Below are 13,359 nucleotides of genomic sequence, written 5' to 3' on the forward strand. Positions count from 1 at the left end.
ACTGCAGATGCTGGAGATTAGAGTCGAGAGTGTGATGCTGGTAAAGCACAGCCGGTCAGGCAGTCCAATATGATCCAGATGAAGGGCTTTTGCCCAAAACATTGATTTTCCTGCTCCTCGGATGCTGCCTGACCTGCTGCACTTTTCCAGCACCCAGCAACCCTTTAATGCATCACCTCTTTTAGTGAACATATTCAACTGGTCTGTCTTGCTCACAAATGTGCGATTCGTATTGGACTGCTGCACCACAAATCAAATTAACCTCCTACATCACCACAGCGACTAAATGTGAAGACCCCTTCCTTGGCAGTCAAGGAATATTCTGAGAAGGGGAAAGATGCTACATCAATGCAAACCTTTCATTGCTATTTCCTGAAAGCATCAATTTGATTATTGCCAGGTAACACTGAGCAGGAGGAGCGCTACAAGAGGGGACAGTGGTGACTGTAACATGTTAGAAACCAAAAGAATTGCAGATACTGGAAATAAGAAACAAAAGCAGAAATTGCTGGAAAAACTCAGCAGGTCTGGCAGCGTCTGTGAGGAGAAATCAGAGTTAACATTTCAGGTCCAATGGCCCTTCCTCACTTAACTCTGATTTCTCTTCACAGATGCTGCCAGACCTGCTGAGCTTTTTCAGCAACTTCTGTGATATGTTTTTGGACTAGCAATCCACAGAAATTGCTGGGTTAAAGTTCTGGAGACAGACTGGTAATCCTAACACTCGTGCTAATGACTCAGAGAAATATGAGCTCAATTCTAAACATGGGCAGCTTCAGTATTTAAATCCGCAAATGAAATAATAATCTCCCGTCAGTAATGGTGATTGTGGAATTGCTGACTTGTCATGAAATCTCATTAGATACAATAACTTTCCTATCGGGTAGAATATATTCCCTTAATAAGCCCCTACTCAGTCTGATGTAATAAATATCTGTTGAATTCTTCAACTTAACAGTGTCCATGCTGAGTTTCTTGTGTAATGGGGATAACATAAACATTTCCATAGACTCATAGACTCCCTACAGTGTGGAAGCAAATCATTCGGTCTATCGAGTCCACACTGACCCTCCTACCTACCCATCCTTACCCTGTAGCTCTGCAATCCCCATGGCCAATCGACCTAATCTACACAGCCCTGGACACTATGGGTAATTTTGTACGGCAAAAGTGAGGACTACAAATGCTGGTGATCAGAGTCGAGAGTGTGGTGCTGGAAAAGCACAGCAGGTCAGGCAGCGTCCAAGGGGCAGGAAAATAGGCATTTCGGGCAGGAGCCCTACTATGGGTAATTTTGTATGGCCAATCCATCGTAACCTGCACATCTCTGGACTGTGGGAGGAAACTGGAGCACCTGGAGGAAACCCACGCAGACACGGGGAGAATGTGCAAACTCCACACAGTCGCCCGAGGCTGGAATTAAACCCAGGCCCCGGCGCATTGAGCCACTATGCCACCCAAAAATGAAACTGATGGGGAATGAAGGGGCTTCCAATCCAGTGAAGCGTCAGATACCTGACATGATACAAATAGGCAGCCTACTGCTGTGCACACACTATCATTTAACCACAGGCCAACCCTAAATGTCCACATCAGGTAAAGCCCCAACTGGAGCTAACTCACATCATGGGAGCAGTGGTGCCTGTCAGTAAAAGCTAGAAAGCAAACATTTGGAAACAACTGAAATCCAAATGGACATCAGAGAAGTAAGACAAAGGGAAAGGAGATAAGGAAATAGCAGGAGAACTTAATAAGTATTTTGCATCAGTCTTCACAGTGGAAGACATGAGTAATATCCCAACAATTAAAGGGAGTCAGGGGGCTGAGTTGAGTATGGTTGCCATTACAAAAGAGATAGTGCTAGAAAAGCTAAAAGGTCTTAAAATTGACAAATCTCCTGGCCCCGATGGGCTACATCCTAGAGTTCTGAGGGAGGTGGCTGAGGAAATAGCGGAGGCGTTGGTTGAGATCTTTCAAAAGTTACTGGAGTCAGGGAAAGTCCCAGATGATTGGAAGACAGCTGTTGTAACCCCCTTGTTCAAGAAAGGATCAAGACAAAAGATGGAAAATTATAGGCCAATTAGCCTAACCTCGGTTGTTGGTAAAATTCTAGAATCCATCATTAAGGATGAGGTTTCTAAATTCTTGGAAGAGCAGGGTCAGATTAGAACATGTCAACATGGATTTAGTAAGGGGAGGCCGTGCCTGACAAACCTGTTAGAATTCTTTGAAGAGGTGACAAGTAGGTTAGACCAGGGAAACCCAGTGGATGTGGTCTATCTAGACTTCCAAAAAGCCTTTGATAAGGTGCCACACAGGAGGCTGCTGAGCAAGGTGAGGGCCCATGGTGTTCGAGGTGAGCTACTGGTATGGATTGAGGATTGGCTGTCTGACAGAAGGCAGAGAGTTGGGATAAAAGGTTCTTTTTCGGAACGGCAGCCGGTGACAAGCGATGTCCCACAGGGTTCAGTGTTGGGGCCGCAGCTGTTCACATTATATATTAATGATCTGGATGAAGGGACTGGGGGCATTCTAGCGAAGTTTGCCGATGATACAAAGTTAGGTGGACAGGCAGGCAGTACTGAGGAAGTGGGGAGGCTGCAGAAGGATCTAGACAGTTTGGAGGAGTGGTCCAGGAAATGGCTGATGGAATTCAATGTGAGCAAATGTGAGGTCTTGCACTTTGGAAAAAAGAATAGAAGCATGGATTACTTTCTAAACGGTGAGAAAATTCGTAAAGCCAAAGTACAGAGGAATCTGGGAGTGCTAGTCGAGGATTCTCTAAAGGTAAACATGCAGGTTGAGTCCGTGATTAAGAAAGCGAATGCAATGTTGTCATTTATCTCAAGAGGGTTGGAATATAAAAGCACCGTTGTGCTACTGAGACTTTATAAAGCTCTGGTTAGGCCCCATTTGGAGTACTGTGTCCAGTTTTGGTCCACACACCTCAGGAGGGACATACTGGCACTGGAGCGTGTCCAGCGGAGATTCACACGGATGATCCCTGGAATGGTAGATCTAACATATGAGGAATGGCTGAGGATCCTGGGATTGTATTCATTGGAGTTTAGAAGATTAAGGGGAGATCTAATAGAAACTTACAAGATAATACATGGCTTGGAGAGGGTGGACGCTAGGAAATTGTTTCCGTTAGGCGGGGAGACTAGGACCCGTGGACACAGCCTTAGAATTAGAGAGGGTAAATTCAGAACAGAAATGCGGAGACATTTCTTCAGCCAGAGAGTGGTGGGCCTGTGGAATTCATTGCCGCAGAGTGCAGTGGAGGCTGGGACGCTAAATGTCTTCAAGGCAGAAATTGATAAATTCTTGATGTCACAAGGAATTAAGGGCTACGGGGAGAATGCGGGTAAGTGGAGTTGAAATGCCCATCAGCCATGATTGAATGGCGGAGTGGATTCGATGGGCCGAATGGCCTTACTTCCACTCCTATGTCTTATGGTCTTATGGTCTAAAACCTCTTATTCTTAAACAACATCAGTTTCTGTGAATACCAACAGGTGACAATGGGGCACCAACCCAACAAGATAACAGAGATAGCTTATTTTTAATTAGAATAGAAATTCTTTAAAGTTAAAAGAAATTTCTACGGTAGTCTTATATTAAACACAGAAGAAGGCTGAAATACACAGTCAAGTTAGACACAATTTCGGTACAGTTCAGAGAGTCAGTTCCTGACTGGTGATAAATAGCAGTCTCTGATAACAAGAGCTGCAAAGTCTTTAAGATGTAGGAAGGGGCCATTTTAATATCAAACACAGCATTAGGGCACAAAAAATAAAGTAAAACAGTGCAATGTACGTGACTGGGATACATGTAGGTGGGAAGAATGGGAGAGGATCTCATTGAAACGTGGAGGATTTTTAAGGGACTTGACAGGGTCAATGCTGAGAGGATGTTTCCCCTCGAGGGAGAGTTCAGGGTCAGACAGCACAGTCTCAGAATAAAGGGGCACCGAGTTCAGACTGGGATGATAAGGAATTTCTTCTCTCAGAGAGTTGGGAGTCTTTGGGACCCCTTGTCACAGAGAGCTGTGGGGGCAGAGGCCGTGTGTATATTTAAGGCTGAGACAGATAGAATCTTGATCAGTCGGGGAACCAGGGATTAAGGGGAAAAGGTAGGAATGTGGATGTGAGGAATGTCAGATCAGGCGTGATCCTAGTGAATGGCAGAGCAGGCTTGAGGGGCCGAATAGCCTCCTCTTGTTCCCCTGGTCTAATGAATAACAGAAAGCTCATTTTATACTGGGCAGCTGCCCTTGGTTAATTACAACTGTTCAAGCAACAGAAGTATCTCGAGTAACAGGCCCAAGTGATAGACAGTCCCAAAACAGCCCCAAAACACTCACTTGTCAGTGGTGGGAAAGACTTTGCAGAATTAACATGGAGGGTCTTTGCAGGGATGAACAAAAAGGCCAAGAAAAGGTCTGGAGGATCTTCAAAGATGAAACTCCAAGTAAGAATTAACTTCAGGAAAAGAAACTCCAATACATATCAGGGACAAAGCGATCCCTACTGCCCATGGAGCAGTTTGTTAGAAGATGCAGCAGCAGAGGGTATGAGTGTGACTCTCAGAGATGTGCTTGAGTATGTCATCACCTCAGGACCAATTAAAGCCTTTAGGAAGGATCTCTTGGGCAAGAGAAAGGTCCATACCATTGACGTTTCACTCATGGATGGATGGATGTGAGAGGTCAGCGACAATGCTGCTTTGTGAGCAGCCAACAATGTAACTGCCATCAGGAATATGTAATAAACCAGGCAGCCCCGGACTAGGTGCAGCGTGCCACACCTACCCAATAGCTGTTCAGCTTTTCTTGATTTATGGGAAATATGTCACACTGAGGGATACTGGGCATGTGCAGGACATTTGGTTCCAACGGCCAAGCCAGTCCCCAGAACAATACCCAAGGGACCGTCAAGATAGTGCAACACCATAACACTGCAGCAAGGGAAGTGTTAGGAAGCTACACAGATGCAAACATATCATTGAGGTTCCAAGTCAAGCAAATGAAAGGCTCATTTCAGAAGATGGCCAAGCTTTCCTTGTTGTTAACCTCACACAACCGGCCAATGGATAAGGTGATCAGACCCTTTTACAAAGATCAATGTCACATGTCCTGAAAAGGTGTGCACTAAAAGCTAAAACTGAATCTGCAGCCAGAGGCCACACATTATGACTGCACGTGCTAACAGACATGTACCTCAGCAAGTGCTCCAGGGTACACCAGCTGGGGCTTGAGCTGTTCCAGCTAAAAGCTGGAATTCCCTCCTTCTATCAGACCTTTCTCTTGATGTCTTTCCTGCCGGACTGGAGAAACATCACGTGAGAGACAATCTATTTTACTGACTTTACCTTTGCCCAGGGTGTGTTTATAGGATGTTACTGCATTGGAACTGTTGCTGTTTAATAGTTGAATTATTCTGTTAGTTAAAGTTAGACCAATTCTTCGTTGTTTTGTTTGGATTTTGACTGGGTGTAAGAACAAATGTATTTTGCTTAAAGCCGAAAAGTAGAATTTCCTTGGTTACATCTGGAACACAAGTGCCTTTAAATAAGGTAAAAGTTAGGCTCTAGGCGATCTCCTGGATATTTTAGAAGGGAGTTTCATCTGATCCATAACACTCAGGACCAGCCACATTGCCGGCAGTGCAGCATTCACTGACCACCATCACCGTCCCCATGCCCAACCCCCTTCCCCGTCATGAGGTTTCAGCGTCCCCCTCCCCCACCCCCAATCTGAGAAAATTCATGTTTAAATCGCTTGTGTCTCACTGTCACCTGAGCTGGCACATACAGATAGAAAGTCACCTTGTTGACCTACAGTCGCCCAGATGGAGCTGAGGACAGCAGTGAACAGTGAGAGGCACAGAGACTCACTGTGCTGAGCAGGGGCAGCTAGTGACGGGTTCTGGGTGGAGCAGGGCCCTATTGTACAGGCCCTGACTGAAAGGAACAGGCCAGGCAGCCCAGACAGCTGTAAATGTGCACTGGGCTGGAGCTGTCTACTGTCTCCTTCTCAAACTGCGGAAAATGAGAAAAGGAATCAAGTGTTTTTATTTTCGGTCAATCATCCTGTGCTTTGCTTTTGATGTTAATTCTACATTAATCATTTTTAAAAAGTGCTCAACGTTTAGCTTTTGAGAGAAAGAAGAAAGTTGATGTGAGGACATTGAATAAAACACACAAGAGCAATATGTGGTTTCTTGAAAGCCCTCATATTGAATGAAATTGACTGAATCCCCATTCTTCCATAACCGTGTTTGACAGGGCCCTCAATCACTCCCATCCCATCACCTCTGCTCCTGCCCTTGGCGCTGCCCATCACTACAGCACAATCAGGTTCCCCTTATCCTCACTTTCCATCCACCATCCTCCACATTCAAAAGACCATCCTCCATCATTTTACACAAATCCACCAAACACACCTTCCCCTCACTCCCCCATGTCTGCATTGCACAGGGACCATTCTCTCCAGGACACACGGTCCATTCCTAACCACCAACACCCCCTCCCCTTCCCACAGCACCTTCCCATGTAACTGCAGAAGGTGTAACACCTGCCCCCTCCCCTCCTCCCTGCTCACCACCCAGGGGCCGAAACAGGCTTTTCCCTGTACCTCCTCCAATCTGGTATATTTATTCACTGCACCCAATGTGGCCTTCTCTATATTGGAGAGACCAAACACAGTCTGGGTAACTGCTTTGGGGAACACCTCCGGTCTGTGTGCAAGCATGACCCTGTCCTTCTTGTAGCCGGTCATTTTAACACAAAGCGTCCTGCTCACACACCCACGTGTCTGTCTCAGGCATGCTACAGTGTTCCAGCAAATCCCAGCACAAACTGGAGGAACAACATCACAACTTTACAGCCTGCTGGACTTCACCTTGAGGTAAACACCCTTCCACTGTGACCCCACTCCCATTCCTTCCCTTTCTTTTAGCTTTAACTCGTTACATTCTCTGTCACCATGTCCTCTGTCCCCACCCCCACCCCAGTCGGACAGTCTGTTTCCAGCCTGGCAGTTAGACACACCATTGTTCTGCCATCCTCCCGTTCCAATCACTTAATCTGCACTATCAGCAGCCTTGAACCCTGACCCCCTGCTCAAACTATTGCATTAATGCTGCCCCCTCCACACTTCACGTCAACTCTGACGAAGAGTCATCTCGACTCGAAACGTTAGCTTGCTCCCTCTCTATGGATGCTGTCTGACCCGCTGTGACCTTGTGAGGGTGGGAATGGGTGATCCATTAAATAAAGCTCTACTGACACCTGATGGCTAACAGCAAAACAGCAGCAACAACATTTCACACGTAATGTTCCTGGGGCTGCCTGATAGGGAACATCTCCAGGATACCCGCACCAACCAACCCCACTGCCCTAACAGTTCAACTCCCCCTCCCACTCTGCCGAGGACATGGAGGTCCTGGGCCTCCTTCACCACCGCTCCCTCTCCACCAGACGCCTGGAGGAAGAATGCCTCATCTTCCACCTCGGAACACTTCAACCCCAGGTCATCAATGTGGACTTCATCAGTTTCCTCATTTCCCCTCCCCCCACCTTACCCCAGTTCCAACCTTCCAGCTCAGCATTGCCCTCATGACCTGTCCTACCTCCCTTCCCACCTATCCACTCCGCCCTCCTCTCTGACCTATCACCTCCATCCCCACCCCCATTCACCTACTGTACTCTTGGCTACCTTCCCCCCAGCCCCAACCCCCTCCCATTTATCTCTCCACCCTGGAGGCTCCCTGCCTCTATTCCTGATGAAGCGCTTTTGCCTGAAATGTCGATTTTCCTGCTCCTCGGATGCTGCCTGACCTGCTGTGTTTTTCCAGCACCACGCTGAACTAGACTGCAAACTGTGGCTGGAGAGCCGTCAGAGACGATAGGGTACACTGTGTAGCAGCAAGGTTACTGTCTGTAAGGTGTGTGAGAGAAATTCAACAAAGCTCAACAAATGGTGCCGTCTAAATTCACAACCTATTATCCCAGGGAGGACATGGCCATTGGGAATGTTTCCCTCCAAACCACATTCCGTCCAGATCAGTGTTTCCTGTCATTTTTTTCTCCTGGGGAGGTGGGGGGAGGGGTGGGAGGTAACGTGGGACTCCCAGTGTCAGCACAAAGAGGGAACATTGATCCTGACTTGGAAATATTTCACCGTTCCCACAGTGTCACTGGGTCCAAATCCTGGAATTCCCTCCCTCAGGGCATTGTGGATCAACCCACAGCACATGGACTGCAGCGGTTCAAGAAGGCAGCTCACCCCCACCCTCTCAAGGGGCAACTAGGGACAGGCAATAAATACTGGCCCAGTCAGAGATGCTCATATCCTGTGAAAGGATGGAAAAGCATCATACAATTCACCAGATTCAAACCTGATGGGATTGGGTGAAATGTTTTAGATTAGATTCCTTATCGTGTGGAAACAGGCCCTTCTGCCCTACCAGTCCACACTGACCCTCCGAAGAGTAACCTACCCAGACCCATTTCCCTCTGTCTAATGCACCTAACACTACGGGCAATTTAGCACGGCCAATTCACCTAACCTGCACATCTTTGGACTGTGGGAGGAAACCGGAGCACCCGGAGGAAACCCACGCAGACACGGGGAGAATGTGCAAACTCCACACAGTCATCCGAGGCTGGAATCGAACTTGGGACCCTGGTGCTGTGAGGCAGCAGTGCTAACCAGAGCCACAGTGCAGTTCCTCTCATACAAACACCCCACCTCAACAACCCCACCCTGAAATCCCACATCCCCCACCCCCATACCTGACATCCTCATTCCATACCCCACATCACCCACGCTCCCCCAGCTGCCCCAACACACCCTGCAATCCTGACTCCACCGGAGATTAAGTTGTGTAGAGAGTAAATCCAGTAGTCTTAGCTAATCCTCGGAGAAAGTGAGGACTGCAGATGCTGGAGATCAGTGTTTACACTCGAAACATCGATTCTCCTGCTCCTCGGATGCTGCCTGACCGTCGAGCTAATCCTGTCTGTCTCAGTGGCTGGATTAGATTAAAGCCTTTTACTTCCTCTATCTGTTGCACTAACCGACTGAAGCAGTAACTGCAATGTAAATAGAAACAGAATAAATAATCTTTACTTGCTGCCACAGATTTACTGTCTCCCTGGAAGAATTCTAAACTGTCTAATAACACAGCGACTGATCAGCAGGAGCACATTCAATCAATGAGAGATTCCCATTTGGTGCCTTTCAGGGAGAAGTAACTGTGAAACAGGGCAGACAGAACATCAATGACGCCTGGAGACCGAGAGCATGGCACAGCGACCTTCCAACTTGCAGCGGGTCTTCACAGAGCTCAGAGAACCAGTGCTACTCATCAGCAATGGCTAAAATCGAGTTAAGGCAAAAGATAAAATATAATAACCCACCCCCAAGAACAGGATCAACTCCCCTTCAGGACAGGATCAACCCACACCCCTCCCCACCCCCCTCCCCTCACCCGCCTTGCCTTGGGAGAGGATCCAGCCCACCAGAGGACAAGATCAGTTTCCCCTTGGAGGCCTCAGGTAGATAGGATAGTGAAGAAGGCGTTTGGTATGCTTTCCTTTATTGGTCAGAGTATTGAGTACAGGAGTTGGGAGGTCATGTTGCGGCTGTACAGGACATTGGTTCGGCCACTGTTGGACTATTGCATGCAATTCTGGTCTCCTTCCTATCGGAAAGATGTTGTGAAACTTGAAAGGGTTCAGAAAAGATTTACAAGGATGTTGCCAGGGTTGGAGGATCTGAGCTACAGGGAGAGGCTGAACAGGCTGGGGCTGTTTTCTCTGGAGCATCGGAGACTGAGGGGTGACCTTATAGAGGTTTACAAAATTATGAGGGGCATGGATAGGATAAATAGACAAAGTCTTTTCCCTGGGGTTGGGGAGTCCAGAACTAGAGGGCATAGGTTTAGGGTGAGCGGGAAAAGATATAAAAGAGACCTAAGGAACAACTTTTCACGCAGAGGGTGGTACGTGTATGGAATGAGCTGCCAGAGGATGTGGTGGAGGCTGGTACAATTGCAACATTTAAGAGGCATTTGGATGGGTATATGAATAGGAAGGGTTTGGAGGGATATGGGCCGGGTGCTGGCAGGTGGGACTAGATTGGGTTGGGATATCTGGTCGGCATGGATGGGTTGGACCGAAGGGTCTGTTTCCATGCTATACATCTCCATGACTCTATGAGGGACAGCTCTGTACTGGAACAATCCCATTGGGACAGGTCAATCTTCGAGGAGTTCCTTGGAGCTGTCCCTGCTCCCTGAGAACTCCAGGTCTGGGATGAAATTGGGAAGTGAAGAGTTTCTTTGATTGGATGAAGGTCACGGTGAGGTAATTGCAGACAAGGGGAACAATCACAACTTTATATCCTGAAGAAACCAAGAATGATTGAGTGAGAGCAGGGATCAGTCAGCACGCAGATACAGAGGATGGGGTACTAGGGTTAGCAGGAGCTGTTTGAGGGTTTTAGCAAGGGGCACTATGAATAGAGCACAGCAAAGAGGAACGCTGTCCCCTTTCTGTACAAAGCGCACAGCTAACACTGGCATATTCTCAAACACTATTTGACTATTCCAAAGGAGGACAAAAACCCCAAGAGCTTCATTTTAGATTTTAGATTTTAGATTACTTACAGTGTGGAAACAGGCCCTTCGGCCCAACAAGTCCACACCGCCCCGCCGAAGCGCAACCCAGACCCATTCCCCTACATTTACCCCTTACCTAACACCCAACATCGCTGTGTGTATTACAGCGATGTTCATGTTAAACAGCAGCACCGTCTTCACCTCTGGCTTTGGACAGCCTGCTTCACAGACACCAGTCACTGAATACATTCAGGCCAAAGTAATCAAACTCTTGACTGAGAAGGAATCAGACAGAACGCTGAGTGGGCAGGAAGGAGAATTCGGTTCAAGATCAGATCGTTCCCTTCCTGATGAAGAACTAATGCTCAAGACATCGATTTTCCTGCTCCTCGGATGCTGCCTGACCTGCTGCGCTTTTCCAGCATCACTCTGCTCACTCTGATCTTCAGCATCTGCAGTCCTCACTTTCTGGATTAGTGGTGCTGGAAGAGCACAGCAGTTCAGGCAGCATCCAAGGAGCTTCGAAATCCACATTTCGGGCAAAAGCCCTTCATCAGGAATAAAGGCAGTGAGCCTGGAGCGTGAGAGATAAGCAAGAGGAGGGTGGGGGGGGTGGGGAGAAAGTAGTGAGTACAATGGGTGAGTGGGGGAGGGGATGAAGGTGATAGGTCAGGGAGGAGAGGGTGGAGTGGATAGGTGGAAAAGGAGATAGGCAGGTAGGACAAGTTCGGACAAGTCATGGGGACAGTGCTGAGCTGGAAGTTTGGAACTAGGGTGAGGTGGGGGAAGGGGAAATGTTGAAGTCCACATTGATGCCCTGGGGTTGAAGTGTTCCGAGGCGGAAGATGAAGCTTCCTTCCTCCAGGCGTCTGGTGGTGAGGGAGCGGCGGTGGAGGAGGCCCAGGACCTCCATGTCCTCGGCAGAGTGGGAGGGGGAGTTGAAATGTTGGGCCACGGGGCGGTGTGGTTGATTGGTGCGGGTGTCTCGGAGATGTTCCCTAAAGCGCTCTGTTAGGAGGCACCCAGTCGCCCCAATGTAGAGGAGACCACATCGGGAGCAACGGATACAATAAATGATATTAGTGGATGTGCAGGTAAAACTTTGATGGATGTGGAAAGCTCCTTTAGGGCCTTGGATAGAGGTGAGGGAGGAGGTGTGGGCGCAGGTTTTACAGTTCCTGCGGTGGTAGGGGAAAGTGCCAGGATGGGAGGGTGGGTCGTAGGGGGGGCGTGGACCTGACCAGGTAGTCACGGAGGGAACGGTCTTTGCGGAAGGTGGAAAGGGGTGGGGAGGGAAATATATCCCTGGTGGTGGGGTCTGTTTGGAGGTGGCGGAAATGTCGGCGGATGATTTGGTTTATGCGAAGGTTGGTAGGGTGGAAGGTGAGCACCAGGGGCGTTCTGTCCTTGTTACGGTTGGAGGGGTTGGGTCTGAGGGCGGAGGTGCGGGATGTGGATGAGATGTGTTGGAGGGCATCTTTAACCACATGGGAAAGGAAATTGCGGTCTCTAAAGAAGGAGGCCATCTGGTGTGTTCTATGGTGGAACTGCTCCTCCTGGGAGCAGATACGGCGGAGGCGGAGGAATTGGGAACACGGGATGGCGTTTTTGCAAGAGGTAGGGTGGGAAGAGGTGTAATCCAGGTAGCTGTAGGAGTCGGTGGGTTTGTAAAAAAATGTCAGTGTCAAGTTGGTCGTCACTAATGGAGATGGAGAGGTCCAGGAAGGGGAGGGAGGTGTCAGAGATGGTCCAGGTAAATTTAAGGTAAGGGTGGAATGTGTTGGTGAAGTTGATGAATTGCTCAACCTCCTCGCGGGAGCATGAGGTGGCGCCAACGCAGTCATCAATGTAGCGGAGGAAGAGGTGGGGAGTGGTGCCGGTGTAATTACGGAAGATCAACTGCTCTACGTAGCCAACAAAGAGACAGGCATAGCTGGGGCCCATACGTGTGCCCATGGCTACCCCTTTGGTCTGGAGGAAGTGGGAGGATTCAAAGGAGAAATTGTTAAGGGTGAGGACCAGTTTGGCCAAACAAATGAGAGTGTCGGTGGAAGGGTACTGTTGGGAACGTCTGGAGAGGAAAAAACGGAGGGCTTGGAGGCCCTGGTCATGGCGGATGGAGGTGTAGAGGGATTGGATATCCATGGTGAAGATGAGGCATTGGGGGCCGGGGAAACGGAAGTCTTGGAGGAGGGGAGGGCGTGGGTGGTGTCTCGAAAGTATGTGGGGAGTTCCTGGACTAGGGGGGATAGGACAGTGTCGAGGTAGGTAGAGATGAGTTCAGTGAGGCAGGAGCATGCTGAGACAATGGGTCGGCCAGGGTGGTCAGGCTTGTGGATCTTGGGAAGGAGGTAGAACCGGGCAGTGCGGGGTTCCCGGACTATGAGGTTGGAAGCTGTGGGTGGGAGATCTCCTGAGGTAATGAGGTTCTGTATGGTCTGGGAGATGATGGTTTGGTGATGGGGGGGTGGGGTCATGGTCAAGGGGGCGGTAGGAAGAGGTGTCCTCGAGTTGACGTTTGGCTTCAGCGATGTAGAGGTCAGTGCGCCAGATTACCACTGCGCCCCCTTTATCCGCTGGCTTGATGGAGTGCTGCGCGTTGTGAGGGTGAGAGGTTGGAGTGGGGGAGGGGGGTAGACAGGTTGAGGTGGTTAATGTCCCGGCGGCAGTTGGAAATGAAGAGGTCGAGGGCAGGTAATAGGCCAGCGCGGGGTGTCCCTATTCAGGTGAT

The 13,359-nt window shown here is 49.0% G+C and overlaps 1 long non-coding RNA gene across 3 annotated transcripts in view; it reads right to left on the minus strand.

The window, feature by feature from the left end:
* Positions 1-13,359, minus strand: part of LOC148139741 (uncharacterized) — a 93,209-nt gene that overhangs the window by 25,359 nt on the left and 54,491 nt on the right. The gene's annotated exons all lie outside the window — the stretch shown is intronic.

This window comes from Chiloscyllium plagiosum, unplaced genomic scaffold (assembly GCF_037043375.1).
Source record: "Chiloscyllium plagiosum isolate Xiang-an unplaced genomic scaffold, Cpla_swu_hap1 HiC_scaffold_37, whole genome shotgun sequence".
NCBI classification, from domain to species: domain Eukaryota; kingdom Metazoa; phylum Chordata; class Chondrichthyes; order Orectolobiformes; family Hemiscylliidae; genus Chiloscyllium; species Chiloscyllium plagiosum.